At 34.5% G+C, this 12,772-nt stretch overlaps 1 pseudogene; it reads right to left on the bottom strand.

Moving 5' to 3' along the window:
- Window positions 1-12,772, bottom strand: part of LOC149570982 (poly [ADP-ribose] polymerase 2-like) — a 91,114-nt pseudogene that overhangs the window by 27,157 nt on the left and 51,185 nt on the right.

Genomic DNA, 12,772 nt, shown 5'->3' with positions numbered 1-12,772 from the left:
GCTAAAGACATTTAAAAATGTGACCATCATCTGTTTTCAAGAAAAAATCATAAGCTATGTTCTTTAAAACTTCACAGGTAATACTATATAGTATGCATTTTTATGGTTTTAAGGACTGAATTGTTCCCATGAATGGGGCCTGTGTAACTACTTGTATAAATGCTGCATAGGTTGACTTCATATAAAAAGGTAATGTGTGGGTACATATATCATTTTGTCCAAGCCCTTTCCAAGAATAAACCACTTCAAAAAGTAAAATATCTAGGTTGAAATTGCTAGGATCAAGGGGATATTGTATGGATTACGAGAGTGGTTGGCACTTGGATTGGATGTTTATGTGTTGCACTAATGACTGCTTTGTCATTGATGTCAACACATATGTGTTTGAGTTTATGTCAGACAATGTTTCTATAAATTGCAGAGGTTGATTTGATGAGCGAGGATAGGATATGGCAGATTAAATATGCTAGCTTTGATTCCTATTTGGAAATATTTTCAGATGCTATATCTGTGCTCGCATATATTAATATGAAGGATTGGACTAGTTCCAGTTGATTTAGTAAAGATTGGTAGCAGGTCAATGTGCAAGAAACAGGTTGTTGATATTTCAGTTGTATCTAATGAGCGAGATGGAATCAAGATGAGAAAGCTTAGATCATGGTTGAAGACATGTTCGTGATGCTATATTCATGTTACCAGATTCTAGAGACTTCTCTATGGAGGTCGTCAAAGTGTAACATGTGATATGTTCACTAACAGTCAACTCTTGTATTGGGATTTATTTTGGAAGTTGTGAAGTGTGTTGTAGCATGTGGAACTTTATTGTAATATCTTAATGAGGTCCTACATAATTAATTATACATCTGGGAAGCCCAAAAGGCTGACTAAATTAGTTATAGGAAAAGGTATAAAGGAAAGATTGTTTCCTTGGGTTGCATGTATCACATTGTGTTGTATTGATGCAGATGTGGTCTAAGGATGTGAATTTTATTAGAGAAAAGTAGAAGATTATGATGATGCCGATTTGAGAACTGTATTGGTAATTATGTTGCACGATTGGTTAGTGGCTTTGGATATTGGCAATTAATTAGATTTTTTATTCTGAAAACTATTTTGTAAAATAGTGGTGAATCAATTTGGATAGTGGGTTCAAATGTCTTCCTTATTGATCCTAACAGGGCTAGAATCTTCTAACAGGAACTATATGTATTGATTGTATTGTATTTGGCTACTAACAAAGTCACATCCTTTCACAAGGAACTTCGCTATCAGTAGATCATATTATGGGTTCCATCCCCACCGAGGTTTTCTATTTGATCAAGAGTTTCCATAGTTGACATATCTTGGCATTGTGCACATTATTGGTTATTGTACTTGGATTTATTAAGTTGGATTTAACTTATAGTTTGCATACAACTAATTCACCCTCGCTCCCTTTCAATTATATTGATGGACTTTACTTTCAAACAATTGGTATAAAAGCATCAAGTCCTTGATCAAGAAACTTTGCAGCTTAAGGAGATCCATGGGATTCAGAAAGGAAAGTCTGAAGCTTGATGGATGTCGTCTGTAAAATTGTCTATCAGCCAACGGGGCCCTTCGGGAAGGTTCTTTTTGTGTGTGTATCAAACGATAGGTCCCTTCAGGAAAGTTCTTTTTAGGTAGTCAATGGGCCCTTTGGTAATTGTCATGTAGCCGATGGACCCCTTTTGGAAGGTTCTTCGAAAAGCATTTATACACCCTTTTAGGTCATTGTAAATCATCTATATATAATGTCTTTGGCATATGCGAACAATATAAGGAGTTCTTCTATTCTTGTCTATTATCTGTATTCGTTGATTTCTTTACCCACTACGGTAAACATTTGGTGTCATTGCCCAATGGACTTGGTACACAAGTAGACGGATGAAGACTAATGCTGAATCAGCTGAACGAGTTGAGAGCGTGGACAACTACACCAAGTACCCATCCTGTTGTTTAGTATTAACATTTTGATGTAATTAGGTTATTTTTTATTTGAGTTTTGTTGTATTATCATCCGAAGATGACTTTTTTTTTTGGGGGCGATGATGTTGTTGATAAAATTGTCTATCAGCCGACAGGGTTCTTCGGGAAGGTTCTTGTTGTGTGTGTGTCAGCCGATGGGTCCCTTTGGGAAGGTTCTTTTTAGGTAGCTGACGATCCCTTCAGTAATTGTCATGTAGCCGAAGGACCCCTTCGGGAAGGTTCTTTGAAAAGTATTTATAAACCCTTTTGGGTCATTGTAAATCATCTGTATGTGATGTCTTTGTCATATGCGAATAATATGAGGAGTTTTGTTGTTCCTATCTATTATCTGTATGCGTTGATTTCTTTACCTAGTACGATCAGCCAACGGGTCCCTTCGGGAAGGTTCTTTTTAGGTAGCTGACGGGCCCTTCAATAATTTTCATGTAGCCGATGGACCCCTTCGAAAAGTATTTATACACCCTTTTGGGTCATTGTAAATCATTTCTATGTAATGTTTTTGGCATATGCGAATAGTAGGAGTTCTGTTGTTCTTATCTATTATCTGTATGCATTGATTTCTTTACCCAGTATGGTAAACAATGGAGAGAACTATGACAACTGGAAGGACAAGATGAGGACTCACTTGCTATGCATGGGGATAGACTATTGGATGGCTATAAAGACTCAAAAGAATGTGGTGGAAGAAAAATATCTAGATTCTTGCACTGCTGAGTAGAAGGAACAAGTAATGTACAATGTGTATGGTAGAGAAGCACTAATCTTTGCACTTCCAAAATATGAATTTGTTGAGGTAAAAGGTCTACATCTTGCTTATGATATTTGGACAAGGTTATAAGCAATTATGAAGGAGATGTACATAAAAAGAAGTCTAGGTTACAGAACTGGAAAAAAATGCTTGAGAATACAAGAATGCAGGAAAATGAATCAAAATTAGAGTATTTTCTCGAAGGATTACTGAGATTGTTGCAAGCATTAAAGGTTTTGGTGGAACTATAATAGAAGATGAGGTATGTTTTAAGATTTTTAAATTACTTACTCCTGCTTATGAGACCATGGTGTTATATTGAAGAAATTATACCACTTATGCCAAATTTTAATAGGCTTTGATTCGAAAGTTGCAAGCATATCAATCGAGATTGAAGTATAATTAACCTAGATCTGAGACTGCTTTTAGAACTAATGTACATAAGGATAAAAGGGCACTAACCAAAAGTGAAAACACTAGCAGTAATTTTGCTAGATAATGGGCAGATATATGTGAAGAAGAGAAGAAGATTAATGAAATTCTTTCACTGATTATAAAGAAAGAATGTAAAGGTAAGAAAGATTTTTCTTGTTGGTGTTGCAAAGAATTTGATCATTTTTTGTATCAATGTCCTAAAAGAGTAAAGAAGGTGAAACCTAGAAAACTTTACAAGTCAAAAACCCCTAAAGATTGCTTTTATGCTAGTGATGATGAGTTTGATTTCAAAGTGATAAACTTCATAGACATTAATCATGAAGATAGATTTGTTGCTATTAAGGAAGAAATTCACGTAAAAGAGCAAAAGCACTATTATCACCTGTAGAAAATGTTAGGAATAGAGAGACAAAAAGAACAATTACGAGAAAATATAACCAATATCAGAAAAGAATAAAACACACAAAAGAGAACACAAGACACAATGATTTAACGTGGTTCACCCAATCCCTAGGCTATGCCAACCAAATGATGACTCTAATATTCTTATTATCTAGTGATTTTAACCTAATTACAATCTAAAACCTCTTGCAACTCAATATCGCCACAAAAAGCTACCAAATCATCGTCACACATCATAAAATCCCTAACCTTGAGCCATTTTATACAAGCATTTTGTCACTTACAAAATTAGGGCTAGAATGGGTCAATTACAACATGCTAGCCGATAGCCAAAAAAAAATCCATGTTTTGATTCATTTTTGTATTCTCATATCTATTAACCATTTATCCTACTGAGCAAACATTTCTTATATCTAACTCATTCAATTAGAAAATTTTGTAGCAATTGCCTTGTGGGAGATTTGTTTTCACAAATTATTAGCAACTTCATCTAACTGACGAGTACTCAAAAGTCTTGCTAGTTATTGGTCATTTAACAAGTCATGGTTTATCAATATATTTTTAGTTCAACAATCACCAATAATCGCTTCTATACGTCTTCAAGCTAGTATTCGACTATTACAGCATTGTTAACAACTAGACTTACAAGAAAAGAAAAAATGAATATAATTATTTGCAGTGTATGCATTGAAATTATATCATTACTAGCCAATAGCCAAAAAAAAATCCATGTTTTGATTCATTTTTGTATTCTCATATCTATCAACCATTTATCCTACTGAGCAAACATTTCTTATATCTAACTCATTCAATTAGCAAATTTTGTAGCAATTTCCTTGTGGGAGATTTGTTTTCAAAAATTATTAGCAACTTCATCTAACTGACAAGTACTCAAAAGTCTTGCTAGTTATTGGTCATTTAACAAGCCATGGTTTATCAATATATTTTTAGTTCAACAATCACCAATAATCACTTCTATACGTCTTCAAGCTAGTATTCAACTATTACAGCATTGTTAACAACTAGACTTACAAGGAAAGAAAAAATGATTATAATCATTTGCAATGTATGCATTGAAATTATATCATTACTAGCATAGTCAACATTTGCATCTAGAATACCAGTCATCTATAGTTATGTGCATACATTTGGAATTACCTATAAATTGCATTTCATTGAATCTACGTGTGTACGTGCATTTGTATATTATAATCATTGCATTACTTACTTCTTTATAAGTATAGTTTGTATTAGTAATTCAATTGTTCAAAGTAGAATTATGTTTAATTTAATTATTTGTAGACATAATCAATTATGATTTAGTTTTATACAAACCATTCTCAAAAGGTTTTACTAGAACACACACACGTGTATGCATATATACATACATACATATATGATATATATAGGTATATATGTGTAAATGTGTAAATGTGGGTCTATGTGTGAGAGAGAAAGAGAGATGAGTACACAAATTTCAGATAGATATGATAGATAAATTTATTAATGTCCAATAAGAGACCATAAAGGTCTAAGGGACTGGAAAGAGTACAAGACAACAACTAGTAGCAAGAGCACCAAATAGTGTCCGTGGAAAGAACATGCAAGAAAGAAAAAGAACAAAGAACAGTGTCATAGTAACTTAAAAGTGATTTCAGAAGCATTGTCTCTCAAGCATAGTTGAAGAATGGAGCCCTTTATTAACCCAAGGCTACATTTCCAATCTCATACTAAAATAGGGTTTGAAGAACTTAACCCTCTGGTAAGTAAAGGAAGATTTGATCTCAACCTCAATGCCCTAAAAGTAGAAATGGAGATGTGAGGTCAAGCAATTGAAGACCATCACCTAGGTCTTCTCAACTTCACAACTAGTTATCGCGAATCATAGGAGGCCATCTCATCAAGAAGTCGTTGAAGCCCCTCCAAGGAAGAAGTCAAATGAACCACATCCTCGAAAAACAATAAAATAGAGATCAAAATCTGGTGTAATTAGCAACCATCTCTTGGGAGCACAAAATCCTGGAGGAAAGCCTCGAGCTTGTTGGTATAGATACCCAAACGAGTGGGGATGAGAGAGAAGCTCTGCTTCACACCAATGGTGACTTGAATAGGATCTAAAAATCCTTGCGAAGTCCTAAATCTACCAGCAACACGCTCAAACAAACCCATAATAGTTTTCAAGAGAGTCTACGAGATTTCAATGCCTTGAAGTCTTTTGAAGAGAATTGTCTAATGAAAAAAGTCAAAAGCCTTCTGAAAGAGCCTATGAAACAATAGCAATTTTTTGTCAAATGATGTCAAGCCACCTAAATTATAGTTCACAGAGTCAGATTGCAGCCCATGGTCTAGAAATTCGAGGTAAAACTAGTCAACCCCATATCCTAGCAATGTCATCGATCAAGCTCCCTGGATAGAATATTGTTCAGCATGGTAGCATAGTGTTTGGAAAACATATGCCCAACTATGATGGTAATGTCATTGTCAAAGTACGAGATTGATCTAGACTTATAGATTGAATAGATAATATGTCGGGACCAGGAGTTGAGAGAGTCAGTTAAAACCACTATGTTAGAGAGCACATGAGGAAGGAGCCCAAAACTGTAATACCAAGCTTGAAATTCTCTACTTGGGACCACTCCTTGTCTATTGTCCTGATACTTTTCATGCATCTTATAGCCTCATTGATGCTAGATAATGTGAAGAGGTGGCAACGAGGTGAGGGTGAGGTGGAGAGTGGATTGGTCAAGGATATCATAGAGAGTAGAGGTGTGGGAAACAAGGGAACTGAGATACAAGGTGGAGGGGGAAGGGTGGAAAATAAATAAGGTATGCTAGAAGAGCTTCACAGATGGATCTACACTGCATTAGGAAGAACAACTGCTCTTGTGGCATAGAAAGCAAATGTGGGCAAGCCTCAATTGGATGAATAAGGAAGGAAGGGTGGAGAAGGACAAGCAAATCGAGTGGTGAAAGAACTTGTAGTCCTCCTCAAACCATTGGTGTTTTGGGCAACTGCTCTTACTCTTGAAGCTATGGGACAAGGAGGAGGTGCAGTGGGGATTGGAGAGGGCGAACTCCCACAGCATAGTTGCAAGCGAATCAAACATGGACGAAGCATCCCAAGAATTGAAGAAGGATTTTGGGAAAGAAGCCACCTGAGGTAGCAAACAAAGAGGTCACATTCACTCTTACTAAAGTGAAAGGAGGTATAAGCGAGAGGGGGAGGGGGGAGGAGGCAAGCTGACGGGGCAGATATTGTTCTCCCTAATGTAAAGAATATTGTACATGCAGATTTTATATGAATGCCAGATTATTATTCTATTTTGTGAGTTGTCCTTATATTTTATAATTTTTGTTGTTTGTTTGTGTAATTACTAATTTGTTTTCAATATCCACAAACTCCACACTAAAAACCCTAACAACAATCGAAGTGCAAATTCTCCAAACTTGCGTATGAAAGTTGCAAAGAATTTTTGTGTCCATTATATGATACATTAATCATCATTTCTACTAGCTATCCAACATTATTCAAATGAAAATCAGAATCACCTTCACTTTTGAATGTATCTTATCTTATCTATCTTATCCATCTAGTATGCATATAAGACTCTTCAATTAATTTTCAAATTATTCACCTTAATTCCTTTGGGACAACCTTTATGTCTCAATGCAAACAAGCCCAATTGTCGCCACGTCAAAACAATTGATCCAGCATGGTTCATGAGAGGATTTAATTTCTCAGTTATTCATATACAAGGAAATGTTTATTTCAAAAAAATGGAGCACTAGAATGCTTGATTGGAAGAGTGTGTACAGGCAGAGCAGAATTTTTCAACTGTGTAAAGCAGCCCTTTGCATGTGAATATCTAATAACTAAAAGATAGATGTGTAGAAAAGGAGTTGGGGAAAATAGAAACTAGTTTCATACATATGAAATCTATAAGATTTTGATCAAAATATTAAATATTAACAAACTAACAAAAAAATCTCTATAAGGACACATGATTCTAGACCTAACATAAACTGCCCAGCACAAATTTGGCTCAAGTGAACCACAAGGAGTGCAATTGAGGCAAGAATTATTGAAAAGTCTATACCAATCTACTCTGGCATATCACTAACTTCCAATAGCTATTAGCTTAAAACTTATAGTGAAAAAGTGACTTTCATTAGCGTTTTCAAACTCAAAATGAAGAAAAACTTAAAACTATTTATTGAGGATGATAGTAAGAAAAACATCACTTATCATTGTCCAATTAAAATAAAAACACCCTGAAATTTCTTTAGGACAAAACAAACTAAGACAGATGTAAAAATAAAAATTAAAAATTCTTTTGATTTTTTCAAGCATCTTAAAAGGATAAAGAGCGCACCTAAAACTTGAATAACATAAAACTTGTTATTATTTTCAGTAACATTCGTTTGATTCAGCATTGGATCATAAATATTGTCCCCCTGAATATATCAGTACATCAAAGATATGGTTATTATTTCAGATTAGGGCAACTAGACATAATGTATCAAAAATAAACCCTTAATTTTCCCATAAAAACACTAATTGACTCGAACACCCAACAAAAGAATTTTAATGACTGTATGAAAGATCTCCAACAGGAATTCTAAGAAAAATAGCTAACTGCATTTGGATTTTTAATTTGACCAGTGTATGATGAGAAAATCTAGTTTTCCTGTGGTGTTTGTTATTTATGATTTTTAAATTTATTTGTCTTGTTTTCTGATTTCTTTGAACTTTTTCTGATCTTCAAATATAATGCTTAAGAAAATAAGAGGAAATGCTTATAATAGATTAACTACAACTAACAACTTACATGGACACCAAAATAATATGATTTGATTACAGTTGAACAATAACTAGCAATCTATACCTAGGTTGTACAGCTCAGTATAGGGGAATCAGCAACAATGGAAATACTAAACAGCAGAGATTTGATCTAGAACTCACTATGAAGCCCAAACCCTTTCTGGGAAATTGATTTTCTTTAAGTTCTGATGACGGTAGAAATTGAATGGGACTAGGAATCGAATTTTAATTATGCATTAAAAGCTACGTTACAAGCTAGGACAATTGCTCATGTTTTCCAAAGTATCATACAGTTTTATGCGCACTCATCTAGGCAACATACTCTTTATGAATATTTGTTTTTATTTTTAATGTGCATACTCTTTTATGAATATTCGTTGAATCTTAACCTTTCTACACCAAAAGAGCATACATAATTCTCCTTTGTTCAAAATAAAAAATTACACTCCTTGTGAATATCCCACACCCTACAGCTTCCTTGTGAATATTGCATTTTGCAGGAAATAATCCTCAAGAGGACCAATATTAGATGTTCCATAAGGTCTCTAACAACTTCTTTCCATGTTTAGGCACTACAACATAGTTATGAAAAAAAATATTAAGAGAATTGAAATATCTTCATAGTTATAGCTACCCCTTTCAAAAGTCAGTAGGCAACAACAATAAATAGTCTGAATATTTGTAGATTTCCTTCTTAGATAATGGTAAGAAACATCTATGTAGATGATAGCTGCTCCATTGATATTTGCCTATTTTAGTCAGAAATGTCAACAAGAACCTTCATAAACAATTCCAATGAGGAAACTCTTGCAGGGAAAGCTCTATAGTAATTGATGCATTCAGTATATAGCTAACATTACACTTTCAAGGAAAACTACACTACACACACACACACACACACACACACACACACAGATATATGCAAATCTATACAAATCAGCCTTACAGGGCTGGACAAATCTTGTGAGGCAACCTTCCAGAGGCTTGTGGCCTCTTTAGGCAAAAAAGAGTGCAAAAATAATAATTTTAAATTTTTTAATTTTTTTTTTGGGTATGCATGCTAAGTCTAAGACTTAGAAAGGTCATTCTATCACTTGCACACACAAACAAAAGAGAAAAAGGGCTTGAGAGAAGACTATTGGGGTTTTACAAAATAGATTAGCAAATCACTTGGCTCTCATATATCAATTGCTGATTGCTTGTGCTAGTTTGTAACTTGCATCTAACCATGGAGAGGACTTACAGAAGCATTTGGAGGAGGCTTCTACAAACATGAGTTGCATTTCCATTTTAAGAGAAAATTTGAAGAAGTTACATTTCTTTGTGTTGTTTTGTAATTTTTTTATATTTATGAATCTTTATTTGTTTACATTTGTTTTAGATTTTAAATTGTTCCATTTTCTGTTGATGAAAAACTTGAAAAGTAAGAAGCCCTAGTATTTTTATATTTGATTTTCTACATTGTAGATGCTTTTTTTATTACTTATGATATATTGCAGCTACAACAACATCATGCCTCAGCCCGAGAGTAGTGGATCTGGGCCTAAATCTAACCCTAGTGCAAACCCTATTCTAATATCAAGGGATAAGGCTTGGAAACATGTCATCCCTAGCCACAAAAAGGAGTTGTTACATAATGGCACTGTATGTTAACATATTACTGGGGAGGCATTAATAGTTTGAAATATCACCTTCAAAATAAACTAAGGTGTGATGCTAAACAATGCAAAGCAGCACCCCAAGATTGAAATATCTCTTTTAGAGGCATCTCAAGAGAAAAAAGAATTAAGAAAAAAGAAACACGAAGAAATAGCATACTTAGCTAGTCAGGGCTCTTCAACTTATCGTTCTCCTATTCCATCTACTACTATCGTTGCTACTTCTATGGGTGTGAGGACTGGGCCTCATGTTTGTAAGCAAAAATCCACTAGATTCTATCTTTCTTCTACGCACAACTCTAGGTGCACATCCATTGCTTAAGGCCATGGGTTGAAATAAGGAGAAGCATGAGCAAGGAAAAAAGGAACTTGGAGAATTCTATCTTTACAACCACCTTCCATTTAATGCAGTAAGTTATTATTTTAAATTTTAATTTCCATGTCTTACTTCTCTTGCTATCAAGACTCAAGAATATGCTTATTTTGTTTATTTAATTTGATTTAAAACTTATTAGTAATATAATAGTAACTTAATAAGTATAATTATTTGTTTACTTAATTGTTTTAAGTCTCCTTATTGGAAAATTGTGATAGATTTTATAGTTTGTGGTCCAAGGTCGAAAACTCCTAACAACGAGGAGTTAAAAGGTCATATTTTTAACCCGATAGTTGGCTGATGTAAAAGTTTGAAACTGAGGAGTAGTGTGAGGTGTGGAGGACGAAAGGTTGCATCATCATGACCAATAGTTGGACTAACAGAAGAAATAGAACATTACCAAATCTTCTTGTCTTCTCATCAAGCAATTGTAGATATTCAAACTTGTACTTAGAAAGTTAGAAGTTAGTAGCAGTACTATAGTACTCACTAGTATTCAAGTATTGATTAAGTTTTTAACCCATAAGACTTACATTATGAATCATGATTGATCATTGTAGTAAATTTCTTTATTTTTTTTCAAGTTCCATAGTGTTTTTGAAATCAATTGATGCCTTAGGGACAACAAAAAGAGTAGAGTATCTTTGTGAGTTAATGAAGTGTCAAAGGAGGTGGATGAGGAGAATGTGGTGCAAATAGTCTTAGACAATGCAGCAAATTATGTTACGGCAGGTAAATTTCTTACGAAGAGGCGCCACCGCTTGTTTTGGACCCCTTGTGTTGCTCATTGCATTGACCTCGTGTTGGAGGATCTTGATAAATTTTTTTTGATAAAAACATGTGCAGACCAAGGAAGGAATATTTATAAATTCATATATAATCATACTTGGGTCCTCAACCTTATGACGTAATACACAAAGAAAAAAGAGTTGTCTCATTCAAGGGTCACTAGATTTGCAAAAGAAAATTATCACGTTGCAATCCTTGCTTAAGTTAAAGGTCGGTTTGAAAGGCATGTTTCTATGTAAGGAGTGGATAAGATCATCATATGCAAAGACCAATGTAGGGGTTGAGAGAGTTGATCAGGGTTTTTATGAAAGTGGCTTTTGGCAACCGTCCAAGGAGATTGTGGAGGTAATTTTCTTTCTTGTCCTCATTTCCATTTCATTTCATCATTTTTGTTAAACATTTGCTTATGTTCATTGTTCATTTTTAAAAGAAAAACTTAAAATTTAAAGCTTAATGTTTCACCTATAACAATGATTACAGTTCATGGAGCCTCTTATTGTTCTCCTATGTATTGTTGATGGAGAGAAGCTCTTAATGAAATACATTTATTGAGGTCATACATAGGGTGAAAGAGATCATTCAAGCTTTTATGTAGGGAATCGAGATAAACATGGTCCCATATGGGTTTTCATTGATAGGCGATGGTACAATCTACCTTATATGTCTATACATGCAGCTATCCACTTCCTTAACCATGCATTCCAATTCAACCCAAGTTTCAAGGTTGATGATGAGGTGTGGAGTGGGTTCTATGATGTTATAGAGAAAATGCCAGCCGATGAAACAGTTATAATCTGTAAGATATAAATGTATAAGAAAGTACAAGGAGACTTATTTGCACTAGGGCTATACAAAAAAAATCAAAAAGAACTGATGCCTAGCAAAAATCTATTATTCTAAATTGTAATTTCTAATTTTATTACCACTTTAGATTGATAAATTTAAAGATATAGTATTGATTTAAAATTTTCTTGTTTTAGATGCATGGTGGAAGATGTTTAAACTAAGGTGTCAAATCTACAGAGTATAGTAATTTGTATCTTGAGTCAGCCATCTAGTGCTTCAAGAAGAGAATGCAATTAGAGTTTTTTTGCGCATATACACTCCAAGAAGTGCAACAGATTGGTAGTGAAGAAGTTGAATGATCTTGTGTTTGATCACTACAGCCTTCACCTTCACCAAAAACAAATCTTGGGCACTAACACATCACCTATTGTAGTAGAGAAGGTTGGTCCACAAGTAGGTTGAAATGCTAAGATTGATGATCTTGTCTTCAATGATGAAGACTTGGAGTGAGTAGATCAAATGGATCAAGAGGCAGACACAGTAGGGCTGGTAATGGAGGAGGCTAAAGCATGAGGAAACGCAGAGCATGACCTTGAAGTTGAGAGTGATGTATCCAAAATTGATGATGAGGATTATGAGGATGACAATGACAATGAGGAGGATGAGCATGTCATTGAGGTTCAACCTCAAACACAAGGAGAGATGATGGCTTTAGAGTCTTCTATGACCTATCTTATGCGTACTTGTAG

Source organism: Cupressus sempervirens, chromosome 2 (genome assembly GCF_028749045.1).
Source record: "Cupressus sempervirens isolate cs-2001-9-10 chromosome 2, ASM2874904v1, whole genome shotgun sequence".
NCBI classification, from domain to species: Eukaryota; Viridiplantae; Streptophyta; class Pinopsida; order Cupressales; family Cupressaceae; genus Cupressus; species Cupressus sempervirens.
This window is presented reverse-complemented; position numbering and strand designations above follow the sequence as displayed.